This window comes from Sciurus carolinensis, chromosome 6, assembly GCF_902686445.1.
Source record: "Sciurus carolinensis chromosome 6, mSciCar1.2, whole genome shotgun sequence".
NCBI lineage: Eukaryota > Metazoa > Chordata > Mammalia > Rodentia > Sciuridae > Sciurus > Sciurus carolinensis.
Window position 1 is genome coordinate 91848875 of NC_062218.1, and position 16564 is coordinate 91865438.

The 16564-nt window shown below is 33.9% G+C and overlaps 1 protein-coding gene and 1 non-coding gene across 2 annotated transcripts in view; one reads left to right on the top strand and one right to left on the bottom strand.

Moving 5' to 3' along the window:
* The window catches only part of Fbxl17 (F-box and leucine rich repeat protein 17), a 515989-nt gene that overhangs the window by 304250 nt on the left and 195175 nt on the right, over window positions 1-16564 (bottom strand). The gene's annotated exons all lie outside the window — the stretch shown is intronic.
* On the top strand, window positions 12702-12809 carry LOC124987787 (U6 spliceosomal RNA). The gene has a single exon (XR_007109297.1). It is a non-coding gene; the product is annotated as a U6 spliceosomal RNA (small nuclear RNA).

Here is a 16564-nt window from a genome sequence, read left to right on the forward strand (position 1 = left end):
TTAATATATCTGCTTTTTAAAAAAGAGTAAAAAGAAGAGGATCAAAGTTTATGTAAAAAGCAAGGAGTAGGTTTAAAGAATTAGGCTTTAAGTACAAAACTGTCTCTTGTAGTTTTAGAAAACATAGTTAGACATACAAAGAAATAAAAGGCAAAACCTTTACAGAAGACAAATATATTATTTTTGGATGATATCTGTCTACTTCTAAATGCAAGATAATCATTTATAAAACTATTAGAAACTACATAAGTTCAGAAGGCCAATTACAAAATATTCAAAATTATGTTTAAAAGTACAAAGTTTACATATTTAATTAGAAAATAATACTGAACCAACACTATTCCCAATAGCAATAAAATTGCTGAATACATAAAGCTAAATTTTAGCATGAAATATATATAGTACCTTTAACAAGGAAACAATAAACCTCAAAAAGAGGGGATTAAGCAAACTGTGTTATTTTATACATTTTAAAGATATCAAATTTCCACAAATAAAACTATAACTATAAGGCAATAACAACCATTTCTAATATTGTGTATGTGTATGTGGGTGCACATACACACATGTGACCATGTGCATGAAGAGGAAAGGAGGTAGGACTAATGTATTCAAATGTTACTAAGTACACTCAAGCAGAAAAAGCAGAGCCAAGCACTATTTCAGTAACGTAGACCTAATATTAAAGATCCTAAAATCAATTCAGTACAAAATTTGATTTCTAGGGGGTAGGATAGAAGTTACTGACTGTAGATAAGTGGAACTGTTTTCAGTTTGAGTTTGAGTGAATCAGACTTAGGAGGAGTTTAAGATAATACACCATGAAATATTCAGATTAGGGAATTGAAGACAATAGCATCTGGAAGCTAAAACAAGAAAAGAAAGTCATAATAAGCTTTTTCAGTTTTACATTTTCTCTTAGGTATAGAAGGTACCGGAGGAGGTAAAGGTAGTTAAGAGGAGATTCACAAGTCTGAAAATAGACCTTGAACCTTATTAAAACAAGGAAAAAGGAACCAAGAAAATAGGGAAGTCCCCAGCAAGTGAGGGGTGGTATTTCAATGAGTAAAGCAATTTTTAAAATTTATTTATTTTTAAGGATAGCAGAGAATAAAGATCAGAATGTACTTGGCCTACTGTCACAGATGATTACTATGGATTAGGAAAACCTACAACTGGACTATCAAGTTGAAGATAAGTTCTCAGATCCCTTGCAAGTTTAGGCCCTTTCCTTGATTCAAAACACTGTGAAATTTGATCCAAAAAATTCCTAATGCAAAAGGATGACATGGGAAGTTAACCTTTCAAGTTTTTAAAAAATCTGTTGATATGTGATACATCTTCCATGGTTCTCAATGTTTATGTAACCCCTCCAAATTCATATGTTGAAATTCTAATTCACAATGTGAAGGTATTAGGAACTGGGGCCTTTGGGAAGTAATTAGATCATAAGGACAGAGTTCTTTCATTACTGTCCTTATAAAAAAATCCAGAGTGCTAGTTCATCTCTCTACCACGTGAGGACGCAGCATGAAAGTACTATGAACAAGGAAGCAGACCCTCACCAGCTCCAACCAGAATGGCACCCTGATCTTGAACGTTCTAGCCTCCAGAAAACTGTGAGAAGTATTTCTGTTCTTTGTAAGAAACCCAGTTTATGGTATTCTGTTACAGCAGCCCAAACAGAATAAAACAAGGGGAAGAGTTCAGACAAACATTTTATAAGGAGTAAAATTAACAAAAATATTTCATTTTCCATCATATTTTCTTAACTTCTTTTAAGTCCATGATGTCTTTTTATGAGCTAAAAATCCTAAATACTTCATGAAGATAAAAAAGCAAAAAACAGCAATGTCAACTTCAATTGCAACATTATTCTCTCATTAGGGTAGTAAAAGTTTATATATTTCCCAAAAGAAACGATTGCAATGAGAATTTTAAATGGAGTAACCCTATTAGGAAAAAAAAATTATAAACTAAATTTCAATAGGTTATTTTCCTTTGTCAAATGCCTAAAAATAGAAGGGTTAATCAGTGATTTGAAATGTCTATTTCTACTCATGGTGAGATTTTTATAAAACTCAGATCCTAAAATCCATGAGGAGTCACAATGAAAGAATGCACAATTAATAAATGTTGCCTGCAATAATCTCTTCCAGGCAACACCAAACCCTTTAAGAAGGTAAGTGAAGTATAATACCAAGATTAAATTTATATATCCTAGAAAATGGTTATATACTGATGAACAGCATTAAATTGACATAATGGCTCTTACATTTATGGTTATAAACGTAACTTTTTCCTACTTTAATTGGCAATGACTAGACTGACCTTTTTCTCTATAACTGTAACTACGGTACAGTAATTAGACAAACCACTACTTACTTGTGAAATAAAAAGTAAAGGAAGAAGGTCTCAAACATTGGCTTTGAGAATGTAAAACTGTGCTAGTATTGTATTGGGGCAAAACAAAAATAAGTTACCCAAAGGAAAAACAAATTATCATAAGTTAAATTGTTTGGTTGAATATCCAAATTATAGACTAAAATCCCATAGGAAAGCCCTTTTCATTATACTTAGAGGCAGTTCTCCTGAAGACAAAAATCAGATCTGAAAACAGATTTGAAAGTCAAAACTGAATTGACATTATCTGGGACAGTTGGTAAGAGGCCAAGAGAGGAGAGAATGTTTTCTCTAGAAGATCTAAAAATAGTAATAACAAAATCCGTATTTTTGATCCATGCAGGCACATCTGCCTTGGGCCCATATATTTCCATGGGGAGGTAAAAGTATTGACAAGAGCCTTGGGGAAAAGTCAGCTTCCAAGTCATCCCAGAGGACTCACAGTTGAGGCTGTGCAAGGAGTCATTTCTTTTGTCTGAGTGCAAGAACCCTTCCCTCTACCTTGCTGTTGAGCCTCAAGGAAGTCAGCAGTCACTTGGCCTTTAAGCCATCACATCAAGAAGCACTATATCCTTGGAGGAAAGGTAGAATGGGATATCTTTTTTTAATAAACAGGATTGTGCAAAGTGACTGCCTGCTGGAGATACCCTAGGAAAACAATCACAGCATGCTGAAAGAAAAACCGACACAAACTCAGCCAGTAGGTTAGTTTTTGTCACAAATTGCTACCCACTGGCATCCCAAGAATTCTATACAGTCCAACTCTTTCCCATCACCTGCAGTCCTTGGCAGATCACATTACTGACCAAAGACAATTCAATTCAGGATTCAATACTATTTTCTTATTAGGATAAAAAGAGTTTAACCATTTCCTCTATCTATAAAAAGAAATATGACAACAATGGAGATTTTAATTAAATAGAATATCTGTGTTAGGCACTGAAAACCAGTAAGAAGATCTAAGAGTGAGGGATCATCTCCATCAACTAGAGTAATGAAATTAGGCATATAATAGGCAGATTAGGGAAGTTATTGTGCAATGTGTGAAAATACAGGTTATATAAAAGACAATATACGTAATTAAAATCTTTTCAGACATGCAAATGGGCAACCATTATAGAGGCAGCAAATAAGATTTCAGAGTGTGCTCAGCAGAGCTTAAAAGGGTGAGTAGAAATAATGAAAACAAAATGTGGCAAAAGTGTTAACAAAATTATCCAGCAATCCCTTGACTATATCAGAGGTAAGTATTGCTAAACTATAAACTCTGTAAGTCAGGAACCCAAATGTTCTACTCACTGCCTATCCCAAATGTCTGGTCAGGGTAGGTGCTCAATAAATATCTGAGAAAATGAACAAAAAAATGAAATTATATTCTGTTGTTTTATCTCACATCTTCTTGGATCAGATAAGCAACTACATCTCATAACGTTTATCAGACACAAAACAAAAAGGTCAATAATTCTTCTGAAAAGCATTCACCTAAATTAGAAAACTATTTTTGTTTTTGCTTTTGTTTTTGTTGTTTTTTGGTACCAGGGATGAACTCAGGGGCACTTAACCACTGAGCCACATCTCCAAACCCTTTTTTTGTATTTTATTTAGAGACAGGGCCTCACTTAGCACCTTGCTAAGCTGTTGAGGCTGCCTTTGAACTTGTGATTCTCCTGCCTCAGCCTCCCAACCTGCTGGGATGACTGGCATGAGCCACCAACTGTATCAGATCTGTGTAACACTGGACAAGTTACTTACATCTCTTGCACCTTGGTTCCTTTATTTGAAAAACAGGAATAAAAATAATCTCATAGGATTACTTTAAATTTAATATATGTAAAGTACTTGGAAAAATAACTTGCAGAGTCAGTGCTAAAAAGTGTTAGTGGTTGCTGCTGTTATTCTAAAATGCTGTGCAGGGAGGTTCCTGAAATTCTAGGCAGCTGTTCACTGGTTAAATTAACTCAGGGTAGAGTCCATTTCTAATTCAGCAATATGTCACCAGTAGTAAACATACTACCTGGTACATAACAAATGATTTTTTTAAAGAAGTAATACAAATTGTATTGAATCAAACACCTATATTACAATGTTCTCAATTAGTTCAGGAAAAAAGTCATCAAGGTCCCTTATCATTCACAGCATGAATATCCTATGTAATTAATCCAAGTGCGACAAGTATTTTCCTCTAGCCTTTGGTAATATCTAATTAAAAGACAGTTATAATAAAAGAGTTTTATATGTTTCATTTTAGCCAGGGCTCATCAGAGAATCAGCCTCTCCACTTTTACATTTATAATTTAAAAACTAAGGTCTCAATTCTTTAAATGCATTATTTGACACCAAAGGTAAAGAAATAGATAGGAAGGTTCAAATGACAATCAAATAATGGAAAATGGGATAAGAAGTCAAAAAATTCAGGACTTTAAAACATTTTTAAGAACAGGTACTAAAGATATAGAGAACTACATATTGGTCAAAACATGTTCAGCATTAAGAGCATACTTGTTTGGAAAATCACGTTAGAACTCTAAGAAAAACTAGATTTGTTTTATTTATGAATTTAAAATTTTCTACCTAGGTGCCTTAAATATCTCTCCCTTTGGTTACAGAAAAATAAAGTTTCAATTTGTTATTTTGATGTAACATGTTGAATCATCTCAAACCTGACAATAAACTATTTTTCCTGATTTTCTCTCCTAACATTTATAAGGAACAAATAACAGACAAGAATGAGTTTTTCTAGCACCTGGAAAGGTCCTCCGCCATGATATGCACATGGATTGAGTATATCCCCTAAAAATTCACTGCTGGAAATGGTCCCAGTATAGCGGTGCTAAGGTAGCAGGACCTCTAAGAGGTGGGCCCTAGTCTAAGGTTGACATTGGGGTCATTATCCTCAGGAGGGATTAATGTAGTTTGCAGTACCCCAGAAGGTCTAGAGACAGCAAGTTGGTATAAAAAGAGCACATCTAGCTCCTGAATTCATCTGGCTTCCAATGTCTATGTAACCCCTTCTGCACCCCTTTCCTTTCCTCCACTGTGTTGTTTTAATAGAACCAAGGAAGGCCTACCAGAGGTCAAAAGATGGCGTTGCTCAATCTTCAAACTTTAGCCTACAAAACTAGGAGCTAAGTAAACCTCTTTTTTAAATAAAGTACTCAGCCTCAATGACTTTGTTATAGCAACAGAAAACAGAATAAAATATCTACTAAATTAAACTACAAATTAATCTAAAATAGAATAAAGGGGCAAAGATACCTTTAAGAATCAAAATAATTCCCAGACCAAAGCAAAAATGTGGTATCACATTACGATCACAATGATAGCCATAGAAAGATGATGTCAAGCAGAAATAAGTTAACTATATAATGTATCATCCAAACATGACATTTGATCAGATGCTAATAACCAGGACTATGTGGTACCAACTGGAACATAAAACTACACAAAATCATAAGTGGGTCTGTCCTTGTAAGAAAGAAAGAATACAAAGCAGTAGAGCAAACTTCCGTATTGCTCTACCAAGTATTATAAAAGGATTCTGTTTCAATAAATATACTACTCATTTGATAATTAATCATGATTTAGTCCAACACTGTTCCTATGCTATAGTGCTGTTAATTTGATTATTTCTTCTAATACATGGTAGATCTTTTGAGTACTGTCATAATACCTCATATTCCTTTTCAAACACTACATTCTGACATTGTACACTATAAACTGTAGATAGAAATCAATGCACACTTATTGCTAATAATTATTGTTATTAGTTTTATAGCTGATATGTACTAAATACTTAATGTGCCAGGAGCTATTCTAAGTACTTTACATATACAATCATATTTAAATTACATGATAACTTCATGAAGTAAATACTACTGCTGTCCCCATTTTACAGATATGAAAATGAGACACAGGGATGTTAAGTAACTTGCCAAATGCTAAATAGGTAGGAAGTGATAGAGTCAGGATTCAAATCCAGACTAATTCTAGAACCTGTACTCGTAACCACCATACTATACTGTTTCTTAATGGGAAATACATTGGGTTTGAATGACTCATTCTGAGATTTTTAGTTCTTAAATCTTAACATCTTTTTTCTTTGTGTGTGATAGGATGTAAACCCTGAGCTTCATGCATGCCAAAGTACAGGCTCTAACACTGAACTAGATAGGACCCCAATCCAACATCATTTTTAATGCTCCAAAATTGTTGTGATAGCACTCAAAGTTAACACAAGTATGGAGTAATATAAACTCTTCTATAAAGATGTAGAAGACTATATTGGTATAATCCTTCTAGAAGAAATTAAGCAAGATATATAAACATTTTCAACATGTATGTCCTGAAATGCAGAAATTCCATTTTAAGAATTTAACTCTAAGGAGACATACATAAAAGTATACAAAGAAAAAGACTACAAAATATTTTTACACATGCATAAGTACATATCTAAAAAGATGTTCACAAAAACATAAATGATAGAAATCTCTAAATAGTGAGATTTTAGGTAGCCTCAATTTTCTTTTTTAAAATGTTTACTAAAATCCTATTGAGTGTCTGTGTGTGTGTGTGTGTGCATGTGTGTGTCATTTTGCCATTCAGATGAACATAAAAGAGATATAAAAGCCTACAACCCAGAGAGAGTACAGTCAATTCTAGGCCATAATAGAAAATAAGTGCTAGTAAGAAATCCATGTCTGGTAAGGAAAGGTGCGAGGGGAACTGAAAAAGGGCATATAGCATCCTCACAGTCGAGGGAAAGCAACAGTTAAGCTCCACTTCTGCTACTAACTAGCAGCATGAACCTGGACAAGTCACAGATTATCTTTGAGTCTAAGTTTCAAAACTACAAAACAAAGGTGTTAGATGAATATACTCAGAAGTTCTTTACAATTCTCAGTCAATGGTAAGAATTTTCAGAAAGAGCAGGTATAAATGTCACAACTCCATCGCCTGACAGTCACAAGTGGATTATTCTGCAGTTCGTTAGTTCATGTTTTAATTGGCTTGTACAGGATGTAAAATTCTGAAGTCCAGAAAATAGGAACAACAGTAGAAACCCCAAAACACACTTGGGCAGTAGTTATTAGAACTATGATTCAGGGAGTGGGATAACACACTACCCTCCTAAGGAAAGAGTTCACATCAGACACCTCCCTTTACCACCTCCCTTTCCCATTACCAAACAGTTGACAGTTCCCTTATAACATTTCACTTTACACAGATTAAAAAAAATACATATGCTCTCTCTGACACTGTGATATTCATCTTTCTACTGACAAAAATCTAAGAGTCAAATGAGACTTTGAAGCTGTATTCCACTGTGTTTCAGATATATCAATAAATCAAATCTGGAGAGCTGTCAATAAAAACAGAATAAACGTCATTATTAACATGTTTATAAACCTGCAAAATACATGCATAAAGGTAAGTCCACATCTTTCCCTGTCTTACCTCTAGGACTTTGCCCTTAAGCAGTCCACTGAGTACTGCCTGCTCAACTCCAGCAAGAACACACCAGTGAATATCTGTATTTTAAAATCTCTGCAATTTGAAATTAAGGGGATGTTTTTGTTGTCTTTCTTAAAAACTGAGAACAAATAATCTGATTTTTTAAATGGTTGATCTCTTAAGTTTAAGAAACATTTTGAGTGTGAGATAGTAAAAATGTGATTTAATATATTAACTGAATGGACCCAGATGATAGTTAATGAAAAGGTCGAAGAAGATGAAAAAATAAGAAAATAAATAAAAACAAAACCTCAAAACCATATGCAACAGATGAAGAGCCTAGAATTTGTAGGTAGAAGGTTGAATAAGCTGCCTTTGCCATCACTTCCAATCAGATTCTTGGAATACAAAAAAATCCTCAAAATTACATATGAGCACTGAAAGTAAATGGTTCATCTTCTCAACTGAACTAGAAATTAGAAATTAAAACTATGGTTCCTGGAATATTCTGAATTTCATTTACTCTCCAATTACTTACTATAATTTTGTGTATGTGTACAGATAGTCAAAGTGTATTTTAAAAATCGTGACTCATTAAAATATATTTTGATGAAAAGTCAAAGTGAAAAACATTTCATAAATGCATATATTGATGGATCTTATTTTATGGAAACATAAAATATAAGTGAAGATTGCTGGGTTTTTCTTTTTAATCTTTATTACAAACCTAAATATACTTTGTCCACTTAATCTGGGAACAAAGAGATGTTTATGAAAACACACAATAATGAGTACACTGTAATTACCTTATTTTCCCAAGATAATTACAAAAACTTCAGTGTTATCATATGTTAAGTAGTAAGTAACCTTCAAGAAACTGCTACTGTCTTTACAAAGTTTGATTTAAGACCTTCACTGTCAATTTGCAGGAAACCACAAGGCTAGGATGATGATAAAGCATTGATGATGGATGGTAACACCCAAGCCACCATTCTAATAATGAACTAATGATTCATGTTCAAGGTGCTTTTGAAACATGATTAAGTCTCCAAACATTTCACTAAGTTGAGTTACCATTACCCCAATCATAAAAGAGAACTCAAATTAAGTTTGCCAAGGTTATATAGTGAATGACCCAACAATAAAAGTTTGGAACAAAAAGAAAACAAAAACATAACAGACCCCAGCTTCCCAACTCCCATTGTAAGCTCTATTCATTAGTATACAGAGAAGCCTTTCAGGGTAATTTATTTCCTCGCTCTGAGTCTAACTGACCTTCTCTGGTGGCCACTGGCAAGTGTTTGCCAAAATGTCACTGACCAAAAACTCTTCACAATGCCATGTTTTTTCAAATGAATATGTCACGAATCAGATGAAAATGTCATCAATGACAACAATAAAAGAAAATATTGTTCCAGAGTTAAGAAAGAGAAGATCCAAATTAAAGAGGTAAAAATTACCAGAGAAAATGTCATCAGTGACTATCAATAAACAAGTAAGCAGAGTATAGCTTTAAGAAAGCAAAGGAGACACAACCTAAAGGAGAAAAAAAAAAAAAAAAGACGAAGCAAATGCTCTTTAATGGATCAGAGGGAAAGAAAGACTATTTTTACAAAAGCTTGTGAGAAAACTACTCTCTTTCAGAGATCAGACTGTTGTTCCTGGGGGAAAGAGGAATGAGAAAATGGGAGGAAATGTGTCTAAGCACCTGTGAGAAATTCTTCAGAAAGTTATTCATTTTCTTATTTACATGTCAAAATGAATGACATAATTTGTGAATGTCAAAAGTAGTCATAGAAAATAAAATAAAAATTGAAAAAAAGTTTATTCCTTGCTGCCCTTAATATAGAAAGTCCAAAGTTGTTGATATTTCCACTTTGCAGTAAGTTTCACCTGTACAAATACTTAAAACCAAACAACACAGTTGGATATATTTACTCTTTTAAAATTTAAAAAAGGGAGAAAGGGTGGTCTCACTGAGAAAATTACTTTTGTACTAAGTCTTGGGATCTTTATCAAAATTGAACCTAGCTTGCAAATGCTATTATTGAAATAAATGATTGACACTCATTATTGATTAATAGAACATATCTTTCATATTCTGGAATTTTCATCTGTATATGACTGGTAAATTTTAAATAATAACTTTAATAGAACTTTCAAAGTAATATATGTATAGGTTTTTCATTACCTACCTGAGGATTAGCTATTTTGAAGATTAACTGTGGTCCGGGTTTAGTCCTAGGCAGTTTACTTAACCTAAACGCTTAAAGGACATCATTCTTCCAACAGACTACTGAAGTGAAATCAATGCTAATATAAGCAGTAATAAAACACAGAGTTGCATTTTAGGATTTCCTGCTACTTTGGATTATTATCCCCTATTTTCCCCCATAAATTCCCCCAAGTCAAGATCAATTTGGATCATCACAGATTCTAAATGTTTTATTAAGTGTGATGTTCACCTGTAGAGTCTACTTAGAGGACTGAAACATACGGTACAACTAACAGTGACAAGTTAGTAAAGATAAATACAATCATTCAAATTAAACATTAGAAAAATACTATCAGAGGAAAAAAATCACAAGGCAAATAAGTGTGTATACAATAAATAACAGAAAGACAGCACTATAAAATTACTGTGACTTTGTTTCTATTTAAAGTTATGTTTTTCACAAAGGAGGTGACCATCAAGTAGCAGTATTGTATGTGTGGATGTCTAAATGTCTGTCAGGGCCTACTGGGTAATACTTTATACTTCTCCCCCTCTAACAAGCTTCCCTGTTATGTCCTACTTAGAGATAGATGGCTGCCAAGGGTCATCACACACACACTCCCACACCCACACACACACACACAAAGCTCCTCTATATGATGTCTGAGTACTGTGAATAAACTTGTGAAAGAAAAATCTTGGAAACAAAAAGAAGACTGGTATCTATTTATAGATTAATTACTAAAAGTTTCTAATTCTAATAAGATCATAATATACAAAATATTAACTGTATAGTAAAGTACATTTTTTTCAAAGATAGTCATCCCATACATGTATAGAAATCTGCAGAAATATTACAGAAAACAACTCCTTTTTTTTTTTTCCAAGTTCATAGCTAAATTAAATAAAGAAGGTCAAGGCATTGTCTTATTTTGTCATTCCTCTTCTAAACAAATTGCTGCCACAAAAATAACATGTTTCTTTTGGGATTTTTCTCCCTCTGTTTGCATTCGTTTTTTTTTAATTCCAGTAAGTTAACATGTTGTCATTTAAATTAAATTACTTCCATACCCATATCATGTAAACCACATGAATGGGAAGTTATACTCCATACATGTATGATATGTCAAAATACATTCTACCATCATGCATAACTAAAAAGAACAAATTTTTAAAAATAGTATCCATGTACCTCATGCAAAAACCACCTTTCTATGTTGGCGAAATCAGTGAGTGCCTGTTTAACTCTTGAATTACAGTTATGGAGCATTTTAAAATTAGATTGCCTTGCCAACCAACCAGTCAATCAATAAGCATTTCCTTAGCTCTGGATAGGAGCTTAGGACTGTGAAAAAGTCACAATTTCTGGACATAATTTTAATTCCAATGTCATTAATACAACATTCTAAAGAATTTATAACCCATCTGAGTAGAAATGAACACTAACAAAAATATGCAACAAACTCTCTTCCTCTTCTCAAACAAAAAATAAGATTCTTAAAATATATACCAAACATAGAAAAATATGTGTGTGCATATATATTATGGGCATGCAATAAAATAATTAAATACATTGGCAATTTATTAATAAAGAAAAAATTAAGTCAAAACCAAAAGAGAAATTCAGTTTAAATTCAAGTTAAAAGAAAAAAATGGAAACTACTTCCCAAATGAAACCAGTACTAAAAATACTATAATAAATCATGGAGGAAATGTTCCAAGGCTTTATTCAACAGGCAATAAAACCTAGAGGCAGGTCTGATTAGCGTGCTGCTATGGTAAATGGTAAGATGAGCAATGATAAATATATCAGAGTCACTTACTTACAGTGACTAGTTTATTGATGTATGGTCAAGGAGATAGTTAAAATTAAGAATAAATGCATTTCAAAAATGAAAAATCCCCACTTCTATTTGTGGGAATTTTTGGCAAATATTAATATCATTATTACCTATATACCACAGAAACTATGTCCTGTAAGACTTGTTATTGAAGGCATAGATGTTGAAAGGCAAAAATAAAATGATGATTAAGACAGCCATAACTACTCTAAGGCAAAGTCTCCTTTCTTCTCTTTATTTCCTCTTAATGTGACATCAAAGAAGAAAAAGGATAAATATTTAATACTAAAGATTAAATAGTAATACGAGAAACAGCAGATGGACATTATTTTATTACAATACTTATTTTACTATAATGATATTTTAATGATGTTTAGCTAGCACTTATATTCAGTAGACTCCATTGGTAGGTTTGACTGTTCATGGCAACCAAGTGTATTTTCAAACTCAGAATAAGCTATTGGTGGTAGTTTCATAGCTAGGAAAATGTAGGAGTTTGGGGTCAGACAGATATGCATTCAATTCTGACTCTACCTACTAGCTGTGATTGTCAAAAAGAGGTAAAATTACCTCTTTGTGCCTTATCTTATCTCATCTACAAAATAGGGCATAATGATACCTATGTCACAGAATTAATGTGATGATTAAGATAATGAAAGAAAGATGCTTAGCACCTTTCCAACTTATATAAAGTCTTCAGCACAGAGCAACCAGAAAATCAGCATCTTAGTCATCAATTGCTATGTAATGAACCACACCAAAATTTAGTAGCTTTAAAAAATAGGACTTTTGTGCTCGCTTCGGCAGCACATATACTAAAATTGGAACGATACAGAGAAGATTAGCATGGCCCCTCTGCGCAAGGATGACACGCAAATCGTGAAGCGTTCCATATTTTTCAATCATAAACATCTATGCCCCAAACAGTGGCTCATCCATATATGTTAAACAAATCCTTCTCAATTTAGAAACCAAATAGACCATAACACAATAATACTAGGTGATGTTAACACGCCTCTTTCACCACTGGACAGATCTTCCAAACAAAAATTGAACAAAGAAACCATAGATCTCAATAACACAATCAATAATTTAGACTTAACAGACATTTATAGAATATACCATCCAACCAAGAGCGAATACACTTTCTTCTCAGCAGCACATGGATCCTTCTCTAAAATAGACCATATATTATGCCACAAAGCTAATGTCAGCAAATACAAGAGATAGAGACACTACCTTGTATTCTATCAGATCATAATGGATTGAAGTTACAAATTAATGAAGAGTAAAAAAGAGAACTACTCCAACACCTGGAGATTAAACAATATGCTACTATATGATGAATGAATAACAGAAGATATTAGGAAGGGAAATTTAAAAATTCTTAGAGGTAAATGAGAACAAAGAAACAACATATCAAAATCTCTGGGGACACTATGAAAGCGGGTACTTAGAGGAAGATTTATTTCATGGAGCGCATTTAATAAAGAAGTAAAACTCAAAAAATAAATGACCTAACACTACAGCTCAAAGCCTAGAAAAAGAAGAACAGACCAACACCAATGTAGTAGAAGACAGGAAATAGTTACACTCAGAGCTGAAATCAACGAAATTGAAACGAAGAAACAATACAAAAAATTGACAAAATAAATAGTTGGTTCTTCGAAAAAATAACAAAATTGATAAACCTTTAGCCACACTAACAAGAGAAGACGAGAGAAAACCCAAATCACTAAAATTCGGAAATGAACAAGGAAATATCACAACAGACACGACCCGAAATACAAACATAATTAGAAGCTATTTTGAAAATCTATACTCCAACAAATAGAAAATTTCGAAGACAATCAACAGGTTTCTAGAGACATATGAATTGCCTAAACTGAACGAGGAGGACATACACAATTTAAATAGACCAATTTCAAGTAATGAAATAGAAGAAGTCATCAAAGCCTTCCAACAAAGAAAAGTCCAGGACCAGATGGGTTCTCAGCCGAGTTCTACAAAACTTTTAAAGAAGAACTCATTCCAATACTTCTCAAGTATTCCAGAAAATAGAAGAGGAGGGAACTCTCCCAAACTCATTTCTATGAAGCCAATATTACCATGATTCCTAACCAGACAGAGACACATCGAGGAAAGAAATTTCAGGACCAATATCCTTAATGAACATCGACGCAAAAATTCTCAACAAAATTTTAGCAAATCGCATTACAAAAAACATATTAAAAAGATAGTGCCACCATGATCAAGTGGGTTTCATCCCAGGGATGCAAGGTTGGTTCAACATCAGGAAATCAATAAATGTCATTCACCATATCAATAGACTTAAAGTCAAGAATCACATGATTATTTCGATAGATGCCAAGAAAAAGCATTTGATAAAATACAGCACCCCTTCATGCTCCAAAAACACTAGAAAAAATAGGGATAGTGGGAACATTCCTTAACATTGTAAAGGCCATCTATGCTAAACCCATGGCTAATATCATTCTTAATGGTGAAAAAACTGAAAGCATTCCCTCTAAAAACTGGAACAAGGCAGGGATGCCCCTCTCTCACCACTCCTATTCAATATCGTCCTTGAAACTCTAGCCAGAGCAATTAGACAGACCAAAGAAATTAAGGGATACGAATAGGAAAAGAAGAACTCAAACTATCCTATTTGCTGATGATATGATTGTATACTTAGAGGAACCAGGAAATTCACCAGAAACTTTTAGATCTCATAAGTGAATTCAGTAAAGTACCGGGATATAAGATCAATGCACATAAATCGAAGGCATTTTTATATATAAGCGATGAATCTTCAGAAAGAGAAATTAGGAAAACTACCCCATTCACAATAGCTTCGAAAAAAATAAAGTATTTGGGAATCAATCTCATAAAAGAGGTGAAAGACCTCTACAATGAGAACTACAGAACACTAAAGAAAGAAATTCCAGAAAACCTTAGAAGATGGAAAGATCTCCCATGTTCTTGGATAGGAAGAATTAATATTGTCAAAATGGCCATACTACCAAAAGTGCTATACAGATTCAATGCAATTCCAATTAAAATCCCAATGATGTATCTTACAGAAATAGAGCAAGCAATATGAAATTCATCTGAAGAATAAAAACCCAGAATAGCTAAAGCAATCCTTGGCAGAAAGAGTGAAGCAGGGGGTATCTCAATACCAGATCTTCAACTCTACTACAAAGCAATAGTAACAAAAACGGCATGGTATTGGTACCAAAATAGAAAGGTGGATCAATGGTACAGAATAGAGGACACGGACACAAACCCAAATAAATACAATTTTCTCATACTAGACAAAGGGGCCAAAATATGCAATGGAGAAAAGATAGCCTCTTCAACAAATGGTGCTGGGAGAATTGGAAATCCATATGCAACAGAATGAAACTAAACCCATATCTCTCACCATGCACAAACTAAACTCAAAATGGATTAAGGATCTCGGAATCAGACCAGAGACCTTGCATCTTATAGAAGAAAAAGTAGGTCCAGAGCTTCAACATGTCGGCTTAGGACCAGACTTCCTCAACAGGACTCCCATAGCACAAGAAATAAAGCAAGAATTAATAACTGGGATAGATTCAAACTAAAAAGCTTTCTCTCAGCAAAGGAAACTATCAGCAATGCAAAGAAAGAGCCTACAGAGTGGGAGAAAATCTTGCCAATCATACTTCAGATAGAGTGCTAATCTCCAGAATCTATAAAGAACTCAAAAAACTCTACACCAAGAATGTAAATAATCCAATCGACAAATGGGCTAAGGAAATGAATAGACACTTCACAGAAGAAGATGTACAAGCAATCAACAAACATATGGAAAAATGTTCAAACATCTCTAGTAATAAGAGAAATGCAAATCAAAACCACCCTAAGATTCCATCTCACCCCAATTAGAATGGCAATTATGAAGAATACAAGCAACAACAGGTGTTGGCGAGGATGTGGGGAGAAAGGTACACTCTTACATTGCTGGTGGGGCTGCAAATTAGTGCAGCCACTCTGGAAAGCAGTGTGGAGATTCCTTAGAAAACTGGAATGGAACCACCATTTGACCCAGCTATCCCACTCCTTGGCCTATACCCAAAGGACTTAAAATCAGCATATTACAGAGATACAGCCACATCAATGTTCATAGCTGCTCAGTTCACAATAGCCAGATTGTGGAACCAACCTAGATGTCCTTCAATTGATGATTGGATAAAGAAATGTGGTATATATATACAATGGAATATTACTTAGCCATAAAGAACGATAAAATTATGGCATTTGCAGGCAAATGGATGAAACTGGAGAATATCATGCTAAGTGAGATAAGCCAATCACAAAAACCAAAGGAAGAATGATATCGCTAATAAGTGGATGATGACACATAATGGGGGGTGGGAAGGGTTAGTGTTGGGGTTGGAGTTGGGTTAGGGAGGGGGGCAGGAATGGAGGAAGGAAGGACTGTATAGATGGAGGGGAAGGGTGGGAGGGGAGGGGGGAAGGGAAAAAATGGCAGAATGAATCAAACAACATTACCCTATGTAAATTTATGATTACACAAATGGTATGCCTTTACACCATGTACAAATAGAGAAACAACATGTATCCCATTTGTTACAATAAAAAGAAAAAAAAATAGGACTTTTAT